Source organism: Canis lupus, chromosome 24 (assembly GCF_003254725.2).
Source record: "Canis lupus dingo isolate Sandy chromosome 24, ASM325472v2, whole genome shotgun sequence".
Taxonomy (NCBI): Eukaryota; Metazoa; Chordata; class Mammalia; order Carnivora; family Canidae; genus Canis; species Canis lupus.
In genome coordinates, this window is record NC_064266.1 from 1,587,647 (window position 1) to 1,601,542 (window position 13,896).

Below are 13,896 nucleotides of genomic sequence, written 5' to 3' on the forward strand. Positions count from 1 at the left end.
GCTCTCTGACCAAATATACTCTTTCTGAAGAAATGATATTGTCTTTTTAAATAATAGCTGTCTTAAGGGGGGGGGAGGGAGAAAAGCTTCCTCGTGACAGCATAATCCTCCCAAATGGAACTTGATGACTTATTGGTAGATTTAGAGTATCTTAAAGGAAAGTTAAAGATTATCTAAACACACTGTGTTATAGATGGTTAAAGTGAGGCCCACAGAGGGTTGGTGAATTGCCTCAGTGCCAAGACCTGAGTCACTCAACTCAAGTTCAGTCTAATTTGACATTCATTACAGCAACCTCATTCTAACCTAGAAACTTGGTAAAAATGCAGACTATCCACTCCAACCAGATGGATTGGATCAGACTGTCTAGGAGTCAGACCCAGCAATTTGAGTTTTCACAAGTTCTCTGGGGGATTGAGAACCACCACAGATATACTACACATCATTCAAATGTTGCTTCAAACTAATAGACAAGTCTGTGGCCCCAATACTGTAGTAATGAGGGAGTGAGGTAATGAGAAACATTCTGGTAGTCAAAGGAGTCAAGGATGTCTTTTAAGTAGCAGTCAACCCTGCACACAGATCTTGGATGCAAAATAGAGGCTCTTCCCCTTCAGATGGTAATACTTGAGAAGACGGAATTAAAGGACCACCATCCCTGTTCAATCCAGTTCTTCCTTGACTTCAGACAGTTTGGCTCTTATGAGATTTTGCCAAGAAATAAGACAATAGGAACTGTAATAATTTCTGCCCTCCTAACACTCACAGAAGCCATTAGTTAGCATTTCCTATCAATTCTGTTCTTCCACATGTGTGGAACTTAACCTCATCTTCCTTCATGAGGTGGACAGCATGGTGTCCTTCTTGTGATGGATATTCACCAGGTTTATGTCCTCACGGCTCATTTCCTAGGAGATAGGAGAAGCTTGATTCATAACTATTGGCAACCAAACTTATGGAAGAACTCTTACTGAGTTCACAGCTTAGACTGTGTTCTATTGACAGACAGAGAAGAAATCATGACTGACCAGGCCTAATTCACTGTAAGAAAACTAGGGGTCCCTACGAGTGTCACATAATTAAAATAAGTAGTAGGATTGTGCTCCCAAAGGAAATAATGGGGAGAGGGCTACCACGCTCCTCATCACAGAAATAGTGTTGTGGGCCAATGACACGCTGATCAACTATGTATGGGTGGTGAACTAATTTTGTTATTAAATATTTTGCCATCACAGAACCTACCTGAGTGATTAATGGATTAGAGGAGGTGTGACTTCAGGGACGGGGTGGAGTTGGGAGAGATGCAGTTCTTCATTGAATTAATGCATCAACTTATGGTAACACAAAGTCCAAAGACAAACATTGTTCATGCTGATTCAGAATACAGATTCCAAGAACTGAAGAGCTACTGTATCTTGTCATGTTTGTATATCATCCATCATTCCAAATCGTGAGATAATAAAGTATTATCACTTCCATTTTTCCAGGCAGAAAGCTAACACTCAGAGGACTTACCAACACTACCAAAGGTAACAGAGCTGGAACTTGACCACAGAATATCCAGATCCTAATTCAATGCCCTTTCAATTATATCATGTTGCTTTTACAAAAGAAGAAAGGAAAGATAATCAGACTATCAAGGTAATGCCATCCTGAGTGCATGTAAGCATTCTGATGATCAAAGAAATAAGAAAGGCAGATGGTCACAAGTAAGAACATTTCATTTATGTGATACGGACTAGAAGTAGGGGATCCCTGGGTGGCTCAATGGTTTAGCGCCTGAGTTCAGCTCAGGGCCTGATCCTGGAGACCCGGGATCAAGTCCCACGTGGGGCTCCCTGCATGGAGCCTGCTTCTCCCTCTGCCTTTCTCTCTGTGTCTCTCATGAATAAATAAATAAAATCTTTAAAAAAAAAAAAAAAGGACCAGAAGTAGGTGTGTGCCACACACTTTCTTCCTCCAAGTGAATTTCCTCTTAAGAATTCAAGCATGGTTTGAATGGAGGTGAAGGGGCTAAAATATGGAACTTTTATGATCTGTTGCTGTGTCTTATACTAAATTCTTTACCACATTCACCAATTTTAGATCTGATTTATGGTGACTTAGGAAATTACATATCGATCTATCACTATTAAAATATGTGGCCATGTAAAAATGAAGTTGGGGAAAGAACCTGAATTCACTCAAGGAGGTTATTTAAAATTCTCCTCCTCTCCATGGAGAAGACTAGCAGTGAAATGAAACCCAGTAATCTGGGTCCTGAGTGGGAAACGAGGGGCAAAGAAGCAGCAGCTGTGCACAGTTGGAAAATTCAGTGAGCGCTCATTTCGGTGGCCAGTTTTTGAACATGTCAGTTTAATTATGATGCATCACAGTTGACAGCGATGCATATGGAACCAATTACAGCACATGTTAAAATCAATTATTGCATATTTCAGCTATCCTAAACACTGTAGCAAGAGATCTGTGCATTGCTGCAGATTTCAACTCCACTAATCATTTTTACTATCATGGATCAACCAGAAAAGATATACATATATTATATATATTATTATGTGTATATATATTTGTATGTATAAATATATATTATATATGTATATATACATATATACTGAAAAGCACATTTCATAACCGACATCTAATGTAAAGCCCAGAAACAGTAGCATCAGACAGCAAAATTTCAAATATTTGTTCAGACAAGTCTAACCTTATATCATACCTTTTTCACAGAAGAATAACAAAAAATTAAATACTTTTCTATCTCCAAACCCTGTTTTGATCAATTTAGTTTATTATAGCCTCCTCACCAGCAGCGAAGTCCATATCCCAGGTGCAATATACTGGCTATTTTGGTCTAAAGTGTTTGCCATAACGATTTACCCTGTTTTTGTGACCTTTTTCCCCCCTTCAGATTTCTAGCTTAAAAAATTCTCCTCCAAATTCCACAGTTTATGAATTTTCTGTTTACTTTTTTTATGTACCAGCGAATAACTTTAGCTCTAAAATAGTTTACTATGAAGAAGGGTTATATTCTACAAACTTGGATTTCTACTTCCTGTCATCTGTGCACAGAGTAAAGCAGTTGCAGAAAACTCACAGTCCCTGGCTGGCATTGAGGGCTTGGAGATTCACACTGGTCCCTCGTGGTGGGAATTCATCTACGCAAATCCTTCTGCCTTGGGATGAGGAGCCAGAGCTCCAAAGTGACAGAGCATTCCAAGAAAAGCCACACGACTAATAAAACTTGGCTCCAGGGAGCAGGTGGGAGTGTATCCCAGGATAGGGATCAGTGGTGTCTGAGTCGAGAAGAGCTGAGTGGTCCAAGGCAGGGCAGAGGAAAACAGCCGATGTGGTTTAGTCAAGAGAGCATTGGGCTGGATGTCGGGAACCCTGACTTCTTTGCTCAGCAGCTTGCCCAGCTGAGGTGAAGTGTTCAATGCTCCATTGTCCTCCTAACATGGCACAGAGGGAAACTAACTAAAGGGAGAATCAGACCTCTGAATCTGCTGTAGTACACCACTGGGACCACAGGAAGGAGAGCTGCTCCATTTTGAAGTTTAGAGGATCAGGGTAGGGACCCATTATCTTTGTCTTGCAGCTGCAAGATGGACCCCAACTCTTACCAACTGTATTGCATACATGCACACATTCAAGAAATATTTTTTTTAACAAATCCTAAAAATAATTATCCTTCCCCAGTGGAGCTAATAGGTTTACTGAGAAGACAAGCACGTCAACAAGCAGCACACTGACATTAAGGGAAGAGGAGTAACCTAATGACTGCTGAGTTGTGTTTTGGATAATGGAAGAATATGCATTATACTCTAACATGAACTTAAGACCTACCTACCTCAAAGAGTGTGATAGGAAGAGAAGTAGAAGAAATCTAACACCATACCTTTCTAAGAATTTGTGAATGCTTAAGTCTACATTGTAATTCTGATTGTTTTAAGGATGCCTTGTGTTCCTTTAAGTGTGACCTGAGCTATGTGGGTAGTGACCCTTTGGGAGTTAGAAAACAAGGCCAGAAATAGTTTGGGAGGAAGGAGTTGCAGGGTTCAGAGTCCCAACAGGAGAGAGAATGTACCCTAATGGTTCAAGCATAGAGATTTTGATGAAAGAGCAGCAGACAGAGTTGTAAGCAGCGTGATCCAGCAAGGCTGGAAACCACGCCCCGCCCCCGCCGCCCCACGCCAGAGACAAGCACAGTGGGAAGCTACTACTCCCACTGAAGACCTGGAGCCAGAGGAGGGGCTTCCAGGTGAAGCCAGCTTAGAGAAGGAAAGGACACAGCTGCTGCCAGAACTGTGGCACCAAGTCTGGAAGGGAGTGGAAGAATACCTCTACCTCTCACTGCTGCTCTCTGATCTTTTTCAAGGGACCATAGTTTGAAAGTCCATATAGATCAGCTCCTTGGGCACAGAGTAACTCAAATAAAGGCAAAGAGAAAGGTAATCTTTATACAGCACATTAAATAAACAGGTAGGTCTGGAAAGAACCATAATAAGGCTCCAGCAGCTGTTGACTATGCCCAATTGTTCTGAGTGTTCATTACCTCATCATATTAGCAACCATGTGTGGCACTCAAACTGGGAAACTCCGCAGGGAATTTGCCCTAGTTAAAGGTACACAAACAAAGGACTGAAAGCCATTCTAGGATGAGGAGATGTTATTAGCAAAGGTAAAGAGTATTGATGCCCCTGGCAGGCTTCAGACTGTCCTATGTGGCTGGGAAGGGAGGCTGGGTAGGTAACCCAGGAAGGCCACAATAAAGAATTTGTATTTGATTCTAAAACAATGGAAAGAAGTGTAGGGCTCCCTCCCTTCACCTCTGTCCAGAAACACACATGTGCTTTCGATTCCAGTGAGTTCAGTAACAAGCTTGCAAGCAGCTTCTGCCAATCAAATCTCATCAGCAAAATAATCAGTAGTTTCATGTAGTAGTTAAGAGCATGGGATCTGATGTGGAATGGGATCTGATGTGGACTTTAAGCCCTGGCTACCACTTACCATGTGACCTGGGGCAAATTACAGACTGTGTCTCAGTTCCCTCATCTGTAAAATGGAGATAGAAATGGCAATGACTTCATTAGATTGGTTTGAATTAATGAATTAATATTTGAAAAGAAAAAAAATAATATTTGAAAAGATCTTTAAATAATTATTAGCATTCATCTTCATAACATCCACATGTAATAAATAATATATTCATGTCATATATCATATCATAATAATACATATCCAAAAGGGATATTATTATAACACTTACCAACTTCTTTAAAAGAACTTTGAAAAGATACCCATGGGGAGCACCTATAAAGAGCTTTGAGCTACAGTGAATCACGATGGGAAATGTATCTTCCAAAGACTTGAAGAAAATACAATACAAGGAAACACTGCTGAACATGGATTGCATGATTCATCAAAACTACCCCATCCCAATAACAGAGTGGAACAAAGACCTCTGAAGGGTTTCACATGCAATCCATAATGAACAAGAGAATGGCCACATGCTCTTTAACGGGCAATGTACAAATATCGTGACTATTTCCAGACCCACAAAGCTTCCCAGTGGCAGGTCACAGCATTCTAGAGGCAGGCTCTCAATGTTACAATACAGCTGTTTTCCTGAGACCAGCCCTCAGGTTGCCTGTAACCCCCACTGTCAGGGATCACCAACAGCTTCTTTCATGGGGTCACTGACATGTATCCATTCCAACAAATTATCCTTTCTATCCAATCTGACTCACTTGGTGTAACCAGCAAGTGCAAGTGCTGTGCGGTCTGATCCCTCAAAATATATGAACTAAGTCATAATGTTTTCATGACCCTCTGCCAAAATTGCAAAATCTTTACTCTTTCCCATTCTCCTAGTGACATCTAAAGCCCTACACTTGCCATTTGGTCTTCTAAAATGTCTTATGTCAAGGGGCCAGAGGACAGAGGCAGCAAAGGGAGTAGAGGTATGGGAAAGGCACTTTGCAGTTTATCAAACTATGAGTACTGATACCTCATTAATTCTTAATACTTCCTAACTTCAAGATGAGGCCGCCGTTTTCCTCTGGTAATCTTAATGACGCAAGCCCTGCCACTCATCACAGGTGTTAATGGCAAAGTAATTTTGAGGTTTCTGGATGGAGCAAGCATTCCAAGTTTGTAGAACAAACATTGAGTGGGGATCCAATGTCAATGTTTCCTAAGGATTTTTATTTAATGACTCAGCTGCCTGGGCTCACAGGGGTGCTCTGAGGAGAAGGGCATTGCTGTCCTGTCAGGCCTTCCTGAGCCTCTTATGCCAACTATATCTCGCTCCTCTCCATACTTTGGTGACAACAGCTTCCCTCCACATGCTATCCAAAAATCAACACAGCAAAAGAAGAACCACAAGATACCTGAATGTACCACAGAAGTCCCTATAGCACAACAAAGGCATAAAGGCTTTATTAGGGCAAGTGTACTCTAGAACAGTTTTCAAAATGGGATCCCGCAGTCCACTCAGGAACTTGTTAAAAATGCACATTCTTGGGCTCCATCCCAGACCTGCAGAAACCCTGGGGGAGAGACCCAGTGGTCTGTGCATTAACAAGGATACCCATTTGAAACATTACCACTGGAGACAACAAAGCAAAAATTACACACATCAAAACGTGGTTTTGAGTAAGCAGGGGTAATAAATTATCCACACAGTGGAACTCAACATAACATAAATCACAAAGGTCACTAAAACCAGGGGAAAATGAGCTGAGAGTTGAAATGGCAGTAGAAACTCTATGGCAGGATGGTAAAGAACTGTCTTCTCCACCAGATGGAGAGAGATCAAGAAAGGACTAACAATGTTCCCTTGCCTGGTAAAACCAAAACTGTCCAAAAGATATAACTTGGCCTATGATTTTAGTAGAGAAATTTAAAGATCAGAAAGAGGCTTCTCTTGGGGCACCTGGGTGGTTCAGTCAGTTAAGTGTCTGCCTTTAGCTCAGGTCATGATCCTGGGATCCTGGGATTGAGCTCCACACCCTGCTCTCTGCTCAGCTGGGAGCCTGCTTCTCCCTCTCCTTCTGTCTCTCCCCAGTGCTTGTGCTCTCTCTCTTTCTCAAATAAAAAGAATATTTAAAAAGAAAGAGGCTTTTCCTATGGACTAATAAGGAAAGAGAAAGGGACACAGTCTGTTATAGGGGAAAAGAGAGCCACTTTAGTGGGTTGGTGTGAGGCCAAATAGCACACGGCTGTGGAGACTCTGGATAGCAGTTCTGGGACTCCCATTTTTGGAATGGTGAGGCACCCCTTTAGCAACCTGGCACAACACAAGGGCAGAGACAATGGTAATAGATAATACTGGCCCAATTACTTGGATTCCATCATTTATGTGGGAGGACTTAGATAAGAGTTGAAACTCCAGCCACAGTCTTGTGAAGGAGAAGTTGTGGAAAACCAGTTTATTAACGACTTTTGTTTCCTGGTTGGGGAGGTGTATGACCTACCTATTTTGATGCCATGTAGGTGAAATTTATCCTGTATATGGTCTTGGGGATCTTAGACATACCTGGAATTTTATAGTCTAACATTCTATCACAACTCAAATCTGTTTGACAGAGCTGCATTTTGTGTCAAAGAAATAAAATCTTCTGTCTAAGATAGCCCAATACCTGTCTTCACCTTTCCAGAGCCTTTGCCTTCACATGATCTCTTGGCTCAGCCAGGCCAATTGTCCCCACTGTCATGGTCTCCACTGTATGACACTCTTTCCTATTGTTGTACCTTTGCCTATAATACTCCCTGGGATAGATTCCTTTTCTTTTCTTCCCTCTTGGGTTGCTTGTTCCCCTGAACTCTCCTATATCTTCAATGTCCTGTCTCCTTGTCCCTGATTTTTCCTTTGTATGGTGTTCGTAGTATTCTTATCTGTGCTGTTCACTTGCACTTGCAAGTTGAGTGAGCCTCATGGACCACCAGGTATTCAACTTTGACCCTATTAGAGTCATACCCAGTTACTAACATTTCATTTCCCAAATTTTATCAAATTAAATTGCTAAAACAAAGGAAATGTCTCTGTACAGTGACTTTAAGAGACTCTTTCTTCAAGTATCTTCTAGGTTAGAAACTTATATCTGTGTTTCAGGGAAACTGAGAATCTACAGGTGTGCCAAGGCCCAGCAGTGCCCTGCACCTGCTCAGACTGGGAAGTGAGGTGTGCTATTTCCTGCAAGGGGATGGAGGAAGGAAGGAAGGAAGGAAGGAAGGAAGGAAGGAAGGAAGGAAGGAAGGAAGGAAGGAAGGAAGGAAGGAAGGAAGAATGAGCAGCAGAAGGGGGTCTACCCACTATGTATTATTATGCATTATAAAATTATACTAGTATACTATGCTATTATTAATTAGGACACTGGTTCAGCTGCTATTGTTTCTCTCTTGCTTCAGTGTTTATGCATAGGCAACTCAGGGCTAATATGGTGGCTCAGCAGCGTCAAGGTCCCAACTGCCTTAGTTCTTGTGACATGGATTATATCTCAGGGTGTAAGAGATTGCTTCAGCTCCCAAGACCATACATAGAACCAAGAGATGGAGGAAGGAGAAGGGCATATTCAGAAATGGCTCTCACCACCACCATTCACATACCTGACCAGAATTCCCTCAGATGGCTATGCCCCTCCTCAAGAGTGTCTGGACACCTAGACCTACAGATGAAGGGACACACTCTGCTTAATGGAAAGAAAATATTACTAAGAGAAAAGGAAGAGGAGGGACATTCGATAACCTCCACTACAGTGGCTACACTGATTTCATAACTTAACAATACCTGAATATGAAAGATATTTGAATATATGTACAAAATTCTGGCCCTAAAAAGGCGTTAAGTGTGTATGGGTTATTTGGTGTTTTGTGACATTGCCATGGTTACCCTCATTGTGCCCTACCCTGACACTCAATTTCTGGGTATAAATTAAGTTTGTGTAATGTTAGGCTTTCATTAATTTTTTAAAACTTATCAGCATGTTTTATTACAAATGTAACACAAATTCATTGTAAAATAATTCAAAAATCCAATTAAGTAGATAGAAGGAGACAAAGAACTTGGAAATAAAGGTGTTCTCCAACTCCATCTCATGAAAATGATGGCTGTTAATTACTTGGGATATATCATTGGAATCATGCACACATTTGTTATTATTTTACCAAAGTAGATATGACTTTGTGATTTAGCCATGCCCACCCTCACTTCACAGTATAGCACAGATTTGGTCCTATTTTAATACAACAACATTTATGCAGGAATATGCTAATATGCAATATAAGATATCATTTTAAGGACTTTTTTGACTTAATTTCCTATTACAGAACATGAAAGTTTTACCACTGAAAACAACAAATGTTATTTACAACCATGACTGTTTCCTAAGGAGAAAGGAGGCAGAGTGGGGACATGAAGCTAAGGAAGCGGGAAAACTATGTTATCAGCATTTATACTTTGATTTATGCTTTGAAATTTCAGATCCTTTTGGCATTCAGTGAGTAAAAATAGAATGAGAGGATTGGAATAAATCTTTTATCAACATGATCATGTTCACAAAACTGGTTTTATGGGGGCTGGAAAACAGCCGCATGTGGGGCTCATTCCATTCAAGAGAAAGGATTCAAGATGACGTTCTACTACCAAATATTTGGCCTTATGTGCAGATGATCAAAAATATGTGAATTTTAAAAGAGAGAGAGAGAGAGAAAAGATTGCACTGGTGTCCCCAAACAGGGCAGACAACTCTATTGTAGCTGATGTTTTCCCTTCTCCTATAATCAAGCTTCAAAGGCCCCAACAGACAATAGCTAAGTTGTCCCAGATGGCGGCACACACATGGGGAAGGAGCAACCAGTTTGGCACTGTGCTAATGTGAATAGGAAGCATTTTCTGACTGTCCCTCCAGGAGGCTGGGCAGGCCTAGATTTACCAGGACTACGGACGCATAGAAGGTACTAGAAACCTGACAATGAACAACTGAGTGCGGCTATTTGAGCACTGGTCATGCAACCAGTATGTGCAGGTTGCTTCTTGTCTACAGCTGTGTCTTATATACATTAGCTCACTGGAGCCTGGTACCATGGAGGCACAATGTGAAATAAATTAATGATGGGGCCCTGTTTTTCAAGGATGTATGTTGTGTTTTTTTCTTCATGGTCATATTGGGCCCCCAAGAAGTTTTCATTGGAGTCTTCCCTCCAGGCTGCATCTTGGCCAGATAACCTAGCATTTGTGAAAACCCTCGCTCTCCAGGTCTAGCTGGAGAGATAGACATTGAGAGCATTGCGGATGTGCTTCTGAGTAAAGCACATCCCCACCTAGAATATGTAAGCGTGGGTGATTGTTCATTCCTCAGAAAGTTCTGAAGTTTACAGAAGAATTTCTCAGAGAATATTGTTTAACAGTGAGCTTTCTGAATAAGAGGCAGTTTACAAAGCTCTTATTCATACTGGGCTTTTTTTCTGAGAACTCATCCATTGTGTGCAATTAAGTGCAAGCACATTGTTTGAGTCAACCTAATTATATCAGTTAGTTCATATAATAAAAACCACCATTACATTGAGCCTCATGGTTGGCAAAGACTTTCATAACTATGATCCTACCACAGTCTCCAGTGAGGTAGCACTTGCTGCCCTTTCCAATTCACTAATGGAGAAATCTGAGGCTCAGGTCGAGGTTAAGACACTTGTGGAGGATCCCACAGCTGGCGGGTGTTAGAAATGGTGCTGGAACCTGTGTGTTCTGACTTCACTATACTTTGTTCTCCTTTCAATTCCTACCATATAGAACCAGAGTGATCATTGTCCCAGTTTTGCCTGGAGTTGTCTCTTTGTAAGCCTTTCTCATCAGAATAAATTTATTATGGGTGTCTTCTTTTATTCTCTAAAATGACCTAGTTTAGATGATAAATTCTAGAACTGTGCTTGAGGGAGGACATAGGAGCAGGTAGGAAAAGAGGCAGAAAGACCAAGCCAACCCAAAGATTGCACTTCAACTGCAGTGTCTCTACTAGTAGCTGTTGCTATATCTTTTTCTCATTTTTAAACAAAATGAGAAATGAACAGTACTTTTTAAAAAGTTTGCGAAACCTTTTCTCCATGAAAATAGAAATCAGTCACCACAGTGGACACATTATTAGTAGGCTCTAACCACTCAAAGTAGACAATAATGGATTCCCATACCAACACTGAAAGATTTCTGCATTCAACAAAACCTAAAGAAGCATAGACCACCATATCACCCTAGTGTTTATTCCCTGAAAATTCTATTCAAATGGGCTTAAGGGGGTGGAGAGAGAGAAGAAAGAAAGTGAAGGGAAACAGGAAGTTCTGTATTGATTCATATAACTGAGTAGGTGGGGGATAGACTCAAATGCTCCAAATTGGTGTCAGGACATGACATAGTGATTCTCCATCTCTTATCTCTGCCTTACCCTTGTTGGACTCATTTCTGGACTCCCAGCTCTCCCTCAGTACAGGGCTCTATCATGCCAACCTTCTCTTGGATTCTTATGTCCATTCCCTCTCTCTCCTCAAAGAAGCTCGACAGCCAGGTGAATGCAGTGCTTGGATTATCCCAACCTAAGTCAAACAAAGCTCAAGTTCTGGACCAGAGAATGGGATCCACCCAAAGCATGTGGCAGGAGGGGTGAGGAAGATTGGTTACCTAGAGGGGATCTGGGATATGAGTACAAAAGAAGAAGGCATGGGATCTCCATGTCCAGAACCAAATTTTATCCTGTTCTAAGATGTCTAACTTTTGTGCCTAGAGATACCCATATCATCCATTTATTTTCCTTTTAATATCTGTGTCATCTGTAATGACACCCCCTCTTCAATTGCCAACATTGCTAATCTGTGTCCATCTGTCTAGAAGTTTATGTATGTGTTAGTATTTGAAGAACCAGTTTTGTTTTCATTGATTTTCTCTATTCTCTTTTCTATTTCACTGAGTTCAAGCCTTAAATTATTTCTCTTCTCTACTTATGGATTTGAATTTTTTTCTCTTTTTCTAGTTTAAACATTCAATGCTACCAATTTCACTGTAAGTACCAATTTACCTGTGTCCTACAAATTTCAGTATGTTGCATTTTCATTTTTGTTCAGTTAAAATTTTTTTTACATTTTTCTGAAACTTTCTCTTGACCCATGGGTTTATTTAAAAGTATGCTGCTTAATTTCAAAAATTGGGGACATTTTCCCCTTATTTTTATGTTACTGTGACCACTGTGGTCACAGAACACACTTTGTAAGACTTCAGTCCTTTTAACTTTATAGGGGTTCGTTTGCTAGTCTAGAATGTGATTGGGCTTGGTAAATGTTCCCTTCCATGTCCATCTGAGAACATATATTCTGCTGTTGCTGTGTGGTGTGCTGTAGAAGTAGCAATCAGATCAAATGGGTCAGTAGTGTTGTACAAGTGTACCATAACCTTGATGATTTGTACCTTCTTGTTCTATCAACTATGAATAAAGGGCTATTGAAATATCTGACTGTAATTGTAGGTTGGCCGATTTAGTTTTTTCAGTTCTCTCAGTTTTTCTTTACATATTTTGCAGATTTTGTTTTCAGGTACATACACATTTAACATTTTGACAACTACTTGTCAAATGACCATTTTTAGCATTGTATAATGTCTCTCTTTATCCTTGGTAATGTTCTTCACTCTGAATTGTACTTTTTTCAGATATGGATATAGACATTTTAGTTTTCTCTTGATTAGCATTTGGTGGCATATCTACTTTCATCTTTTTACCTTATCTAGATTTGAAGAAATATTCTTGGAGATAGCAGATAGCCAGGTCATGTGTTTTATCTATTCTAACAGTAGTCATTTTATTGGTGTGTTTCAATCATCTGGGTTTCATGTAATTACTGATATATTTTAGTTATTTTCTGTTTTTCATTCTTGCATTTCCCCTTTCCTGTTTCTCCTTTGGGTTGTTTAAATATTTCTTAGTATGCCATTTTAACTTTTCTGTTTTTTACTGTACTTTTTACATAAAAGTTAATGGTTCCTCTGCAGATTATAATATACATGGTTAACTTTCCATAATCAACTTAGAACCCAAAACTCAACACTTTATATGAAATGTAGAAAGGGTATCACCATGTAGTGTCCTTTACCTTCCATCCTTCACATTATAGTTGTTTTATATATTACATGCATACTCATTGAAGACCTACTCAGATATTTATATTTTTGCTTTAAACCATTAAACATATTTTAAAGAACTCAAGGGAGAAGAATAGCTTGTTATATTTACCTAGGTCTCTACCATTACCATCTCTTCTTTTATTCCTGAAATGCTGAGTTCTATTTCTTGTTATTTCTCTTCTGTATGAAATTTTTAATGGCAATTCTTTTAGTTCAGATATGATAGCAATAATTTCTCTTAGTTTTCCTTTAACTAAGTATATTGTTAGTTATTATTCATCTCCAAAGGACATTTTCACTGGATTAAAAAAATGCTGATTTTACAGTATTTTTCTCTTAGCATTTAAAAAATGTGTCACACTTCCTTCTACCCTTTGTAGTTCTCAGGTGTCTCAATATTTGACACATTACTTTTCACTAGCTATTTTAAGATTTTTCTTTCCCTTTACTATTTAGGAGTTCAATTATAATGGGCCTGGGCATGAGTTTCTTTGGTCTCATCATGGTTTGGCTTTGCTCAGTTCTTGAAATTGTAAGTTTTTTGCATTCATCAAACACAAGAAGTTTTCAGCCATTATTTCTTCAAATATTTTTTTCTGCACCACAGTTTTTCTCCTCTCTTTCTAGGCTCTGACGACACGAGTGTTGGCCCTTTTGTTATGGTCCCAAAGCGCATGATGCTTTTCTTTTTTATCTTAAATTTTCTCTCTGTTGTTCAGATTTAATAATTTCTT

The 13,896-nt window shown here is 39.8% G+C and overlaps 1 long non-coding RNA gene across 1 annotated transcript in view; it reads left to right on the plus strand.

The window, feature by feature from the left end:
• Positions 1-964: 964 nt before the first annotated feature.
• The window catches only part of LOC125753486 (uncharacterized), a 41,048-nt gene continuing 28,116 nt past the window's right edge, over positions 965-13,896 (plus strand). The window contains exons 1-2 of the long non-coding RNA XR_007405451.1: positions 965-1,043; positions 1,488-1,641. This is a non-coding gene — a long non-coding RNA (uncharacterized LOC125753486). The remainder of the gene's footprint in view (positions 1,044-1,487; positions 1,642-13,896) is intronic.